Raw genomic sequence first — 15,981 nt, forward strand, 5'->3', positions numbered from 1 at the left:
GATTGTGTCTCAAGCTACTTGCACCTTTATTCTGCTGTGCATTACTTTATGGGACGTTAGGACTGGTGCAGGCATTAATGCTTTGATCCTTATCTTTGTTGTTGTATTTTACTATATTCCTGCTGACATGTTCCCATTGCTTGTCCTCCAAGGGGGAATGCAAAAGTGCATCCCAGAAGCGTTTAAAAACGCTGGGTCGATTTGGGGCTCAAAGCTTGTATGAGAGCATAAAAAAGGAAATGCATCCCTTGGAGGTGGAACCAGACTGGGCAAACTTCTCAATGGGGAACAGGCCCCTGGTAGCGGCCACTCGCACCTGGGGCTGCTGTACCCAATGCTTCCACTGTAAGTAGTGGAATTCTTCTTTAGCAATCAGTGTGAATTGTGTCTTGCATTCTTGCATCTCCTTTGCCAAATAGATGGGAAATCATGTGACACCCACCTACCCTCCAAGCCTCAAAGGGTCCCTCTTGAAGTGCAGGGGAATGCAGCATTACAATGTATAGGTGTGTAGGGGATGGGAAGGTCGTAAGGTGTAACCTTTTAGTGAGGACATCCCAAACCCTCAAGGTGGTGGAAGTAGGCGTGCTAATTTAGGCGTTGAGTGGTCGGTCCTGTTTTGGCTTCCATAAAAAATCCCAGCTGGTGCACCGCTTTATCTGTCTGTCTATATGAAGCCAATGCTTCTCCGAAGCTCGCAGCGACCATTCCGTGATTACCCGCAATTGGGCCGCCCAGTAATATATTTGAAAGTCCGGTAATGCCAGGGCCCCCACCTTACTCCGTCTCGTGAGCAGGCTGTAAGACAGGCACACCCTCTTACCCTGTCTGATAAATTTTATAAGCATATTTCGGAGCTCCCCGAAGAAACCTCCCTCCATCGGGATAGGCAATCCCTAAAAGAGGTAAAGCAAACGGGGGGAACATTCTTCTTAATAGCTTTAATCCTGCCCAGCCAGGTGATGAATGCCACACTCCATTTAGCAAGATCAGTTTTCAGCTGGCAGAGAAGAGGGGGGAAGTTAGCTTTATAGAGATCTCATATACAGGGGGTGAGTTTAACTCCCAGATAGGTGATCTCCCCAGTGGTGCAGCAAAAAGGGGACACCCCCTCCACCTGCCGCCACTCTTCTTTGGGTAGGGTCAGATTCAGTAAAAAGGACTTAGATAGATTAATCTTAAATCCTGCAACCTGCTCGAAATCACCAGTTCTTCTTGAATAGCCGGTAGGGAGATCAGAGGTTCTGAGACTGGGAGAAGCACGTCATCGGCAAAAAGTAAAATCTTGTGATCGTCTGTGCCAAAACGTATCCCCTGTATGCCAGGATTCCCCCTGATCCTGTGGGACAGGTTTCTATGCTGAAGGCGAAAAGGAAGGGGGCAGTGGGCAACCATGTCTTGTCCCAGGAGCCAGGCTAAAGGGAAGGGCAGCGACCCCATTAACCAGGACCCTGGAGCTAGGAAGGTGATAATTGGCTCAAAGCATCCCTATAAAGGTCTCGTTGAAGCCAAAGCGCTTAAGCAGTCTAAAAAAAAAGGACCACTCCAAGCAGTCAAATGTTTTCTCTGCATCTAGAGAGAGAAGCACTGCTGGGATATTTTTCTTCTGGGCCTTTTCAATTAAATGGATGATGATACGTAAATTATCATGGATCTGTCGAGCCTTAATTAACCCTGATTGGTCTGGGTCTATAAGACCAGGAAGTATTGATTCGAGACGGGTGGCGAGGATTTTGGAGTAGAGTTTGGCATCAAGGTTTAGGAGAGCTATCGGGCGATAAGAAGAGCAGGCTGTGGGGTCCTTACCCGGCTTAGGAATCAGTGCCACAATCACCTCACCCATGGAGGGGGTGACTTGTTGCGTAGAGGCAATGACATTAAATAGAAAAGTCAAGAAGGGGACAAGTTCCGGTGGGAAGGTGCAATAGAAATGAGGCGAAAAACCATCCGTTGCTGGCGCTTTCTGGAGTTTAAGTGAGTCAATCGCCCTTTGCACTTCCTCCATGGATATGGGTTGCACCAAGGCTTCATTGGAACTGGCAGCGACCTGGGGGAGGCCTTAAGGATCTAAATACCCCATTTGGTCATGTGTCCTGGGGAATTTAGAGGTGTAAAGAGTTCGGTAAAATTTCTCAAAGGCTTGCGCCTTCCCCTCCTCTGTCTTGTGGGAATTGCCCTACTTATCTACAATAAGTTTGATGTATTCCCTTTTCTGTTTGGCACGTAGTTGACGCGCCAACAAGGATCCCACTTTGTTCCATCCCTCATACCCCCTGGTCTGTAGGCGTAAGATGTTTTTTTCTGCTCTGTTGGTGTAAATGGCCTGAAGTTTCCCCTTGAGGGACGTGACTTTCCACATAGTCTGGACTGAGGGGCTGGCCTTATGGGTCTGCTCTGCGGACACTAAGGCCTGTTCAAACTTAAGGCGTTCCTTGTTTTGCTGTGATGTCAGGGTAGTGGCCAACTTGATGCATTTACCCCAGACTACTTGAGAGCGTCCCAGGTGATTGCATGGGAGGTCTCCTCTGGGTCGTTTTGTTCGAAAAATTCCTTAATAGTTTTGCGGAGGTCATCACGGAGAAGTCTATCCCTGCAGAGGAAGTTGGGGAAGTACCAGCGCGCATGTTTTGGACGCAGGTTTGGTCAAGTGAGTGACAGCTCTAGGGGGCATGGTCTTATAGGCAAATCGGGGGGAAGTGCGTTTGCAGCATGGAGGGGAGCAAGGATTGGCTCATGAAAATGTGATCTATGCAGGAGTAGGTTCTGTGGGAAAGAGAGAAGAAAAAATTGTCACAAACCGTGGGATTGACTTCTCTCCACACGTCCACCTACCCCATGAGCTATAGCTGTGACCTAAGTGCAGTGCCATAAATCCCACCCAATGCTCTCTGTGGGTGTGTCAAGTCCAACCCCCAGTCCCAAACAAGATTAAGGTCCCCCAATAGCAGAATATCCCCCGTGCGAAAATGTCCAAAGTCATAAGGAAGGAGAATAATGAAGTCCCGCTGGCCAGTGTTTGGTGCATAGATTACTGAAAATGTGCATGGTCGCCCCCTGAGAGCTCCCCGAACCATAAGGAATCTTCAGTTTCTATCTGTTTTGGTGTCCTGTGCCTATAACGGGACCCCTCTGTGAAACATCAGCACCACTCCGTTTTGTTTTGAGGATTGAGAAGATCTCAAAATAAGAGGGTAAGCTTTATGGCGCAGCCGGTGGTCCTTGGATTTTTTTAGATTTGTCTCTTGAAGAGCTGCCACTTGGACATTATGATCTAGCAGATATTTCTAGAAGTGATGGCGTTTGGTATGGGAATTCAAGCCCCTGGCATTCTAGGTTATGGTCCTGACCGCCATTATTAATTGGGTGGAATCCTACCCCCCGGCGAGGGTCTCTGCCCAAATGTAGCTCCTGAGCTCCTTTCCCCCCTCCCCGCTGGTTCACAATAAAAAGGGAGCACCATGACTTCGAACTAAATTAACTAGCAAGAACAAATAGTTAAAACGAGTATGGAGAATCCCCCTCCCAGAAGGGAACCTCTCGATCAAGATGCACTCGAGGAACAAATAATACCATTTCCATTCCCCTAGCCCCTTTCGAAGCAAAAATCAAGGCATATGCTTTGTGACATCATATAGCTAATTAACAGTAAATCTCTAGAATAGGACCCCTGCAGTAAACAATCACATCAAAGAGTCCCGGCAGCCTCACAGGTGATCAGAAAAATGCAAATCCTCCGCTTCCACCACCCTCTAATTGGAAACTCCTTACCACGGTGGAGATATGACAGTTCCCATGTCCATTCACAGCAGGCATAGTGTTTTCATGTGGCCCCGAAATGAAGTCCGAGTCGTCTAGTAGGTCCCAGGCACCAGGCCCCCCCAGAGAGACAAAGCTTGCAAGTACTCTGCTTCATCCAGCTCTCCATAGCTTCATCAGGACGCTCCCAAGGGATGAAGCCTGTCGTGAGCTATCGCAGTCAAAATAAGTGCAAGTCTGCAGCTCCATCCGGCCTCTAAACATCAATGTACCAGTTTGGGTTCCGTCATGTTCCCAAAGACTTGTGTATTGTGGCAAAGGGATCACCAGTCGGTAGCTTTACTCCATGGTTTGTTTACCCCCTGGGCCCATGGTTCGCCACTGGCTCTCGTCCTGTCGCCTGTGTCGCTGTTCCCCTGCTAGATCTCCTGAGGGGGTCTTGTCCTGAGCGGAGGACAACTCTATTCCCAGGAGATCCACAGCTTCTTTGAGCGTCGTGCAATGGTGATACTTGGTGTCCCATTGGAAGGTTATTCCAAAGGGATATGTCCATCGATATCTGGTTTTCTTGTCTCTCAGGAAATCAGAAATCGGGCAGAACTGTTGGCGCCTTAGGAGCGTGGCCTGTGCCACATCCTGGTAGAGTGCACACAAAACATTTTGGAAGGTGTTCTCATCAGCGGCTCTCACTTTCTGGAGGAGCAGCTCTTTAGTTTTGAACAAGCGGAACTTTGCCAGCATATCCTGGGCCATCGATTTTCTCCAAGAAGGCGTGGCCCCACCCTGTGGACTCTATCCAGCCGCACCTCAGGACCCTTCTCTCCCAGCACCAAGGAGAACAAGCCCACCATGAACGCCTCCAGATCTGGGCCCTCGCAATCTTCCTCTAGGCCTCTTGCTCGAATGTTATTGTGCAGAGAGCGATTTTCTAAGTCTTTGTACTTAAGCAGGGTAGCACGCAGTTGGTCACTTAGATCCATTGAGCTCTCCTCCAATGGCGTGCGACGATCGGCTAGTTCCTGGTATTTTTCCTCAAGATGCGGCGTTCTGGTGCCCACCGAGTCCACATCCGCCTGCAAGGATACCATTTTCTCCCTCATCTCCGCCCGGAATGATTCAAAGGAAGCATCCATGTCAGCCTTGATGTCTGCCTGGTGTTCCTTTTCGAAGTCACGCAGGGAGGACAGAAGGTACTCTTTAGTGAGTATCTACAAGTACGGTGGGTCCATTTTTGGTTCCACAAAAGCTGCACAGCCAAGTTTCTGGATTAAATCCAATGAATCAAGTTTGTTACAATCTTCTTTTCTTTTAACTTTATCTCCTCACATTTAAACCATGCTTTATCTTTAGTACAATTCATTTTATTCAATCTGTGTTTTCCGCATATTAAACAGCACTCAGACGCATGTGCTTCATTCCATGTCACGATGTATTGCCTATGGTCCAATGCATTTCGGGAGGAACCCTCCCTTCGTCAGGGACATCTACAATTGTAAAGAAATACATCATTTTAAACACAATGTACCAAAATAACTCTGTCATCATATTACGATCTAAAAGTTACTGAGAACATATCCATTTAAACATCTAATTCGCTGACATTTATTACATTATAATATGGAACGTGTTCAAACAACATGCTGGGTACATCATTTATGCAATAAATATTCCGGTAGCCCTTCCGAAACTTCACTTAGTTACTTCAAAGAAATGGTTGAGTGGGGATGCCCTTTTTTATACATGATTTGTCTTAATGTCACGGTAAGCATAGATTTTAAACTCAAGTTCTTATATAGTGACAAACTAGATTTGAGTCAATAGTGGGATTTCTTTGAAGTAACTAAGTGAAGTTTCGGGAGGGCTACTGGAATATTTATTGCATAAATGATGAACCCAGTCTCTGCAAACATAGCTAAATGCCGGGACCGCCACTGGAGCACCTCACCTGTGCCCCCCAGACAGCTCGAGTCTTCAGAGCGGCAGTAAGAGTCTCAAGGGTTCACGCAGCACAGGTCCCAGAGACCGCTTGAGAGCATGGTGCCATTTTCCCTGTTCACCCACCGAGCACCCTCAGAGCCACAGGTGTGAATTCCTCCCTTAAGAGGCGATCAACACTGGCTCGAAGACGATCCTCGTTTTCTCCAGTGCCTGGAAGCTCCAAAAAATCATCCGTGGAGGATCAGGTATGCCTCAGCTTATGGTTTTGTTTGGGGCCAGGGACGGAGCCGATCGGAATCACGTCCGATCGGCCATGTTAGCTGGCCACACCCCCTAAAAATTATTTTTTATATTGATATCCGGTAGGGGTGGTTCTGGCATTTTTGTAACAGACGTGTGATGTTGAATAAGAACTTGTTGACCGCTTTTTCAATGAGAATTGGGACATGGGCAGTTTATTGTAATGCACTGCAGGTATGGGGAATTACCTTCACCCTGCAGTGAACGTGTGTTTGAAATAGCTCACAACAGGTTTAGAAGGTTGCGGCAGGGTTAGCGCCGTGGAGGGTTATCAAACGGTTATCATTGGTAGATACATGGAGTTTCTTTATCCAATCATGTTCCGGTAACTTTGAGGACCTGAGAGGAAACCGCATTGCAGTGATGGTTTACTAAGTTTCTGATACTGCATGATAATTGGCTGAACACACGGAGAGGACCAGAGAGGGAGCAGTCAGAGATTAGCATAATGGAGGCTTGAAAATCCGCTCTCCTGGTTGTTGGAGTAAATGCACCAATAGCGGACATATGGTGAAAATACTTGGCGTTTTTTCTTAGTTTCTGACATTGCATGATGATTGGCTGAACACACGGGGAGGACCAGAGAGGGACAGTAAGAGATTAGCTTAATGGAGACTTGAAAATCCGCTCTCCTGATGGGAGGAGTAAATGTACAAATAGCGAACAAGTTTGTGGAGAAAATACTTGGCGGGAAGGATCACACCGACCAGATTGACTTAATTTTGAATTGAACAGAGGAACTGAAAGGTTAGTTTTGATATGGGATTCAGCCATGGCTCGTTGAGGGGGAAGGAGGGCTTGCCAAGAATTGAGAGGGGCAGGTCTTGATTCACTAATAGAATATGATGGAAGGTTTTGGGGATATTTTTATGACTTTTACTTTTTCTTAACAAGGGTGGTGATAGTAATGAAGAGTGATTGGGATACAATGCATTGAGGGACACCCTCATCATTGGACTGACAGTTATACCATTTTCCCGTTTCCCCCAGATCACACATACAATTGAAGGGACAGACGGATGCTGCCAAGAGGGGTATCTGGTTAGAAACAAACTGTGAATAATAATGTTTTAAGGTAATTATTTGAAATATAGGGTCATTATAAGTTTTAGTTGAGGTTGGTCAAATAGAGACTCTTTTTTCTGAGTAAAGTGGGGTAGTATTGGGTGGACGTGGTGTAAAAAATAAAAAAATAAACCAAATATAAAGAATAAACGAAGGAGGTGGAAGGATTTTAAGGGTACAGTAATTATACTGCAACAATGATTTTGAACCTAAAGAGGAGTATAGGTGTGAAGGATGTGCACTGGTTTCACACTTTAAAGCACTCTCACGAGGCTACTACTTATGTGTTGTGGTGAAAGAAGATTTGGATATAGGCAGGGACTATTGTTTAGCTTTTTATGTGTTAATGTTTACTATGGATTGTACATTGTATGATTGATGGTTTTATTGAGAAATTTATATATTTTTTGGGATAACTCATGTATGTATTGTTTCTTAAACTTACAGTCCTGATGATGTCCATAATGGACGAGACGCGTTGGCTGACATTGATTATTATGGTGTGATCTGGAGTTATAAAGTGAACATTGTGAAATAAAATGCATTAATTGGATACATATAAAACTGCCTATGGACTTTTTGTGAATTGAGCTACATAAGGAGTAATTATCTTGGAAATGTTGATGAATTAAAAGCGCTCCTCTCAGATCAAGGGTATATTGTATAGCAGTTGAATCCACTTAAGGAAAAACGGTGGAATGCTCATGCACATCAGGACAGTGAACCTATACTCCCACTGCAAAGAGTCGAATGCTTTCACTGCATCAAGCAGCCCGCAACTGCTTGGAAATCCAGCTCAAAATAGTGCAACATTGCAAATATAGTATGCAGGTTATGCGTCGTCGCAGTGGGTACAAACCCTGACTGATCCAGAAGGATTAATTTGGGTACCTATCGGCAATCATCTTTGCCAAGATTGTAGCTTCTATGTTGAGAAGGGAGAGAGGCCTGTACGAGTCGCACTTACTTGTCACCTTATTGGGTTTCAGCAGGGTAACTATAAGCGCCTCTTTAAGAGTGGGAGGCAGTTTCCCAGTATCCTTGTCCTCTGCAAAGACTTTTAACAATCTGAGCGCCAGTTCATCCACGTAGGCCTTGTAAAATTCACTCGGGAGTCCATCAATCAATCAATCAATCAATCAATCATACCATTTGTATAGCGCACTACTCACCCGGACGGGTCTCAAGGCGCTAGTGGGAAGGGGTCTGCTATTGCTCGAACAGCCAGGTCTTGAGTTGTCTCCTGAAGGGGAGATGGTCCTGGGTCAGCCGAAGGTGGATGGGGAGGGTGTTCCATGTCTTGGCCGCCAGGTAGGAGAAGGATCTGCCTCCGGCATTGGCTCTTCGGATGCGTGGTACGGCGGCGACGGCGAGGCTAGTAGAACGTAGCTGACAGGTGGGCGTGTAGAAGGTCAGGCGGTCGTTGAGGTACTTGGGGCCCAGGTCGTGGAGAGAATTGTGTGCGTGGGTGAGGAGCCTGAACGTGATCCTCTTGCTGACGGGGAGCCAGTGCAGGTCCCTCAGGTGGCCGGAGATGTGGCTGCATCGGGGGATGTCCAGGATGAGTCGGGCGGAGGCGTTCTGGATGCGTTGGAGTCTTTTCTGTAGCTTGGCTGTGGTTCCGGCATAGAGGGTGTTTCCGTAGTCCAGTCGGCTGGTGACGAGTGCTTGGGTGACCGTCTTCCTGGTTTCGGTCAGGATCCAGTGGAAGATCTTGCGGAGCATGCGTAGGGTGTTGAAGCACGATGAGGAGACGGCGTTGACTTGTCTGGTCATTGAGAGGGAGGAGTCCAGGATGAAGCCCAGGTTACGTGCGTGGTCTGTTGGCTTGGGAGTGGTGCCCAGGGCGGGGGGCCACCAGGAGTCGTCCCAGGCGGAGGGCGATTGTCCCAGGATGAGGACTTCCGTCTTGTCTGAGTTCAGTTTCAGGCGGCTGTTCTTCATCCATTCGGCGACGTCTTTCATCCCTTCGTGTAGGCTAGTACTGGCGGTGTCGGAGTCTCTGGTGAGGGAGAGGATCAGCTGTGTGTCGTCGGCGTAGGAGATGATGTTGAGTTTGTGCGGGCGTGCGATGGCGTCAAGAGGTCTCATGTAGATGTTGAAGAGGGTGGGGCTGAGCGAGGAACCTTGCGGGACGCCGCAGATGACTTCGGTGGCCTCGAATCAAAACGGGGGGAGGCGGACTCTCTGTGTTCTTCCGGCGAGGAACGAGGTGATCCACTCCAGCGCCTTCTCTTGGATACCGATGTTGCTTAGGCGTTGAACTAGGGTGCGGTTGCAGACAGTGTCGAACGCTGCAGAAAGGTCCAGGAGGATGAGTGCCGCTGTTTCCCCGTTGTCGAGCAGGGCTCGGATGTCGTCGGTGGCCACGATGAGGGCGGTCTCGGTGCTGTGGTTGGCTCTGAAACCGGACTGCTAGGGGTCGAGGGATCCGTTCGTCTCGAGGAAGGCGGCAAGCTGTCTGTTGACGGTCTTCTCGATGACTTTGGCAGGAAAAGGGAGGAGCGAGATGGGGCGGAAGTTCTTGAGGTCGGTGGGGTCCGCTGTTGGTTTCTTCAGTAGGGCGCTGAGCTCGGCATGCTTCCAGCTCTCCGGGAAGGTGGCGGTGTTGAAGGAGGTGTTGATGATGTTCTGGAGTTGGGGTGCGATGGTGGATTCGGCCTTGTTGAAGACGTGGTGGGGGCAGGGGTCAGTTGGAGATCCGGAGTGGATGGTGCTCATCGTGCGGGCTGTGTCTTCGGTGGTCACCGTGGTCCAGGTGCGGAGGGTGGCGGTGGGGGGCGTTGGTTCGACGGTAGGGTGCGTCGATGGTGCGTCGAAGCTGTTGTGGATGTCGGCGATCTTGCAGTGGAAGAACGAGGCGAGAGAGTCGCAGAGATCTTGTGAAGGAGTGATGTCGTTGTTGCCGGTGCTGGGGTTGGAGAACTCCTTGACGATGTTGAAGAGTTCCTTGCTGTCGTGGGAGTTGTTGTCCAGTCGTTCCTTCAGAGATTTCTTCTTGGTCGTGCGGATAAGCTGGTGGTGCTTGCGGGTGGCGTGTTTGAGGGCGGTCATGTTGTCTGTGGTCTGGTCGCGGAGCCAGGCTTTCTCGAGGGTGCGGCAGTTCTTCTTGGAGTCCTTGAGTTCGTCGGTGAACCGGGAGGCCTTCTTGCTTCTGGGTCTGCTGGGAGGTTTCTTAAGTGGCGCGAGGTCGTCGGCGCAGGCGGTCAGCCACTGCGTGAAGTTGCGGACTGCTTCGTTGGGGTCCGTTGTGCTGGCGGGTGGGTTCTGGCTGAGGGAGGTGGTGAGCTGCTCGGCGGTGATCTTGCTCCAGCTCCTGTGAGGAACTTGTTGCGGGTAGTGGTGGGTCGTGGTTCTTCTGAAGCTGAAGTGGACGCAGCTGTGGTCGGTCCAGTTGAGTCCGGTGGCGTGGCTGAAGGTGATGTGCTTGCTGGAGGAGAAGACGGGATCAAGCGTGTGGCCGGCGTAGTGGGTGGGGGTGTTGACCAGTTGCTTGAGTCCGAGGTTGGCGAGGTTGTCCAGCAGGGCGGCGGTGTTGCGGTCCTTGTTGTTCTCCAGGTGGAAGTTGAGGTCCCCTAGGAGGATGTAGTCAGCGGAGGGGAGGGCGTGCGGGCTGATGACGTCCGTGATGTCGTCGCTGAATTGTGTGCGTGGTCCCGGGGGTCTGTAGACGAGGGTGCCTCTGAGCGTCGTCTTTGGGTCGGTGTGGATCTGGAAGTGGAGGTGCTCTGCGGCAGAGAAGGTGTCGTTGGAGTCGGTCGTGATGCGGATGGTGTTCTTGTGTACGATGGCGATGCCTCCTCCGGTCTGGTTGATGCGGTCCCTCCGGGTGATCTTGTATCCATCTGGGATGGCGATGGCGATGTCGGGTGCAGAGGAGGCGTTCATCCATGTTTCCGTGAGGAAGGCGACGTCTGGTGAAGTTGTGTCGAGCAGGTTCCAGAGTTCGATGGCGTGTCTGTGGATGGAGCGGGTGTTGAGCAGGATGCACTTGAGGTGGGTCTTGCTGGTGCTTGGCTTGGCGGGTGCGGTGCAAGTTCGGAGGCATGTGAACTTGCAGGCCTTGCAGGTGAAGGGTCCGTGGATGCGTCTCGGGGTGGCCCGGCAGCAGGCGGGGTTCCGGCCGGCATTGAGTGCGTTGAGGGCGGCGGCGTTGTGGTCTCGCATCGGCGGGGGCCAGGGGTCCTGGCACTGGGCGCGGTCCAGGCGCGGACGGGCGCAGACGGGCTTGCCTTTGGCGCGTCTTCGGCGCACAATCGGCGCGCCCGCTGCGCGTCAACACTGCGCGTGCGTGGGGGCGACATAAGAAGGTAGCCGGGAGGGAGTGTCAGCTGGGTGGCGGCCGATGGGCTGGCGGGGGCGGGCCGCAGGGAGGCAGCGACGGGAAAGTCTGATGCGGGCGGGCGGCTCAGCGGCGGCTGGGTCGCCCTAGTGAGCAATCAGCAGGCAGGCAGGCAGGCGGGCACAGGAGCAAAGCAGGCAGAAGGAGGAGCGTGGGGGCGACCAGGCCTGGGTAAGGCACAGCGGTTGCTCCATCAAGACCCGCTGCCTTCCATGTAGGGAGGGACATTATGGCCATCTTGAAATCATCTTCATCAAAGGGCTGCATAAGATACTCCCTCTGACCCCCTGACAGCCACCCTAGGGCGTTATCATCAAGATAAGTGTGTATCTCATCTGCAGGCACCTACGCTGTAGCACCATATAAGGCAGAGTAGAAATCCAGCACCACCCTGCCAATCTTTGTCATATTATGTTGTGCCACCCCATCGCCATCTAACATTTCGGTAATGTAGTCCTGGCGGCTGGGTGCGGCTAACTTCTGGGCCAGAAAGTGGCTAGGCCTGCCCCCTTCCCCATAGACGGTGCCGTGCTCCTTCTTGATCTATGCACCAGCTCTTAGTCTACTGTTTGATTATGCTCGGTCAAAAGATTCCTGATTGCAACAAGTCCTTCTGGTGCCGGTTCTGCTCATACTCCCACTCAAGAGCGGAGACTTCTGTCGCCAGCTTATGTATTCGTCGCATCAAGTCTTTCAAAATGCCATCCTGTGCACTAATACATTCTCCTCGAATCGTGACCTTAAATGCCTCCCATAGAACCCTCACACTTTCCACTGAGCCCTCATTTTCCCTATAGTAATTTCTAATTGCCTCCCCGATGGTACACTTAAAAACTGGATCAGTTAAGGAAGCCTGCTGCAGCTGTCATGCGAAAGGGGGCCTCTCACACTCAGGGACATTTAGCTCAAGCAGTACTGGGGAGTGGTGCGAGAGCGTCTTGGCCAAGTGACTGATGTGGACCGCCCATTTACATGCCGCTTCGGACGCAACCAATAGTCCAATCTGGACCATGTCCCTTGCACTGCCGAGATGAAGGTGCTTTCCCTTGTCCCTGGGTGCCGCACGTGCCATATGTCGTGAATATCCCCTGCCTCCATCAATTTCCACAAGCGTGTCTGATGCCTGCTTTTTTTGTACTGCCACACTCCACGATCTATCCATATTCACATCAAGACAGACATTAAAATCACCACCCCATATTATCCCGGCATGTGAGTACTTGGAAATTCGACACCAAACATCTACAAAGAAGGCAGAATCATCCACGTTGGGGCCAGATACGTTGACCAGTAGGACCGTTGCACCACCCAGTTTACCCAGAAGCATCGCCACCCTACTCTGTTCATCCATCTCTGAGCTAATTATTGTAAACCGAATGCCCTTCTTAACAAGGATCATCGCACCCCTGGAATAGGAGGATTAGGAGGAAGCCACCCGCACCCCGGCCCCGCGTGATCCTGCGGTTTTCTCTGAAGTCTTTGTTAGGCGGGTTTCTTGCAGAAATGAAATCTGTACATCTAGCCTATCCAGAAACGCTATGACAGATCTTATTTTCATGGGGCTATTGAGGCCAGGTACATTCCAGGTGAGAAATGTTATGTTACCACCCATACTGACAACACTGTGTGCTATAAATGACTTGACTATGCCCTTCATAAAAAATATGCTGTGCTGGTTCAGTTGCCATGTCCATGCAAAGTCTCAAACACCCCTTCCCCTCCGCCCCCACCTTCCCCCCACTCACTTCATTATTACTGGCCCCCCACTGAAGCAGGAGGTGGATGATCAGGTCTACAACATGCAGTTTAACTTATAAGCAGATGTTTAGATACTATGCATCTGGCTGCCCCCGTTGTAAGGAAGAACCTTGCCACCCAGGTCAGCGCCCAAGAGATTAATTCACGTCTCCATTGTTCAAGCCCTCTCCCCCACACATGTGCATGGCACGGCATATGCCCAGTCCCCTCTTCACTTATCATTGGTCCTCCTCTTCCAGACCATTCGGGGCTTCCCATTGTCTCCTTTTCAGCTGTTTCGCATGATCCATTGCCGCCTTCGGGTTGGTGAAGATTTTAAAGTTCCCCTCCTGGCCTACTCTTAGACAAGCAGGGTACAGTATGGCATATGGGATACCCTCTGTCTGCAATACCTTCTTCACTGTTCCAAATTCCCTTCTCGCTGCCTGCACTGCAACTGTAAAGTCCGGAAAGAATGCCAATGAGTTCCCCTGATACTCAATTGCACCCTTTTCTCTGGCTATTCTTAGTATGGTATCTCGGCCTCTATAATTTAAAAGCCTAGCAATGATAGGGCGCAACGCTGCACCCAGGACCGGTCTCGCAGCTAAGGAGCGTTGGGCATGCTCGATGATAAACATGGAGGATAGGTTCTCTGGCCCAAAAATGTCTCTCATCACAGTCTCTATTTAGGTCTCCATCCTGCCTGTGTTGGTGGACTACGGGAAGGCCCGTAATTCTGATGTTGTTACGGCGAGTCCTGGCCTCCAAGTCCTCGTTCTTTGCCTGTATAAGCACCAGTACCTTCTCCATGTTCAGAGTTTTGCCTGACACATCACTGAGACCATCCTCCGTGGCGGAGACCCTCTGCTCAACTTCCAGCTTTCTCGTGTTTTCCTTCTCCAACTGTACGGACATATGATCCAATCTATGGTTCAGTGCGGCCATATTCCCTTCAATGGATTGAAGGCTGCGCTGCATTGCCAAGAGCGTCGTTTCTAGCAATGGTGTGGTCTCCCCTTGGGCATCTGCCTCTGAGTCTGAGGCTGCCTTTTGTTGTTACCTGCTAAGCTTCCGCACGTCAAAAGTGAGGCGAGGTTGGGATTTATCTGTCTCCCCCATTACGAGCATTCAGCAAAGCAATTTAGCAGCTACAATAGACCTGCACAATGTAGGCCGCTGCAGCTGTATACCACCTAGGTCTCTACCGACCTGACTCTCACTTGTGCACCTTTGCCAGGTATAAGGATCTAATATTCATGCACCTCTGCCAATGCCCTATTTGTGTCTGCAGTAAAAGGGAAAGGGTCACCGATGGTCACTGGGAGAGAGTTAACCCCTGTTTGTTGTGATGAGAACAGTTAGAGTCACAAGTTTGAGGAAGCAGGTCACCACCCTTCCCCCACAGAGCGCCACCGCAGTAGCCTTCACAAGCCCCAGTGTCAGCGTTAAGCGTACAGGCCGCACGCTGCTGCTCCCAAGTTTTAATGGGCTCGGCCCAGCGCCGCAGGGAGCTGTCCAATTACGCTGCACTATACGCACTCCAATGCAGCAGAGGCTCCAAATCGCTTTGAGCTGTGTTGTTAGTCCAGCCACCTACTCCGATAGTCCTCAGGATCCAGCCCACCACTCTCACATTCTGCAGCTCACATGCCGTGACCCTGCCCACGGGCCCGCACCCACCGCCGCAGCTTCAGGCCCTGTCCAGGCCACCCCCCCACTCAAGACGCTCAGCTCCGGCCTCCGCCACCTTGGTGTTGGGCACATCAGGGGCCTCATCAGGATGTCATCAGTACTGTTCAGCCTCCATACCTTTCTGTCACACCTGCCCAATCCCAGCAGTTCTCCGAGGGCCCCTGTTTGCTCTCAAAGCGGGTCGCACGGCGATACATTGAGTACTTCCAGTGGAGTATGGGACAATCTGTGCAGTATAGGCACCACTCTGCTCATTCACTCTGTGCTCATCAGGGATCACTTGTTCTGCAGCCCGCCGACCCAGCAGCGAGTCCTAGTGCATGTGCAAGGTGGCCACCATCTTGTGCCTGAATCACCGGATTCCGTGTCCGCCATTGACAGCAATTGTCCCCCACTGAGGTGCCGGGTTTTTAGGAACCCGGTGGTGCCAGGGGATAACACCCGATGACCTCTGAGTTCTCCCTTGTTCCGGACCACAGAAACAATGAGTCTTCTAGTCGCAGTCAGAGATCAAGTTTTATTGGTAGCTACCAAGTAACACGTGTCCTAGAAGCACGACAAACACGGGTCATGTATTCTCAGGAGACTGTACGTGTTCGTTTTTACAGAACCAGTCTTCTCCTTTTATACAGAAATAATGGCTTCAAGCAAGAATTCTTGAGTTTATGATATGGCTGTAAACATATTTCTGCAATAATACAAAGTGCGGCGTCACGTAAGCAAGCCCACATTTTAGATGTCCAGTTCGTGACAGATTACCCAGCAAGATCCGGGACTACCATCAGATATCGATGAAACACCAATAAAGGCAGGTACCACCCAGTCATAAAACAGGCCATAAAGAAGAAGTATGGACAGGTGCATGTTTGTAGAAAGCATGTTCTGTATGGGGTAAATGGTTTGTGGAATGTTATGTGTCGATGCTATCGTATTCGGCCACTGGGCGGGGAGCCGCCCAAACAGGTTTGGCTTAAGGCAATGAAGTCAGTTTGGACAGGTCAGGGGGAAGTCAGGGGAAGGTGGACGTGTCCTTTTGGATCAAGCTCGACCTTTAATTGACTTAACATGAGGGCAAGACGTAAGATGGATGCCGTTCACAAAATGGAGTCTAAGGGATTGGGATGGAAATTACGATTTTAGGGGTGTTG

The 15,981-nt window shown here is 50.4% G+C and overlaps 1 protein-coding gene across 1 annotated transcript in view; it reads left to right on the top strand.

The window, feature by feature from the left end:
• Positions 1-15,981, top strand: part of LOC144761733 (uncharacterized) — a 503,102-nt gene that overhangs the window by 53,832 nt on the left and 433,289 nt on the right. The gene's annotated exons all lie outside the window — the stretch shown is intronic.

This window comes from Lissotriton helveticus, chromosome 6 (assembly GCF_964261635.1).
Source record: "Lissotriton helveticus chromosome 6, aLisHel1.1, whole genome shotgun sequence".
Classification (NCBI taxonomy): Eukaryota; Metazoa; Chordata; class Amphibia; order Caudata; family Salamandridae; genus Lissotriton; species Lissotriton helveticus.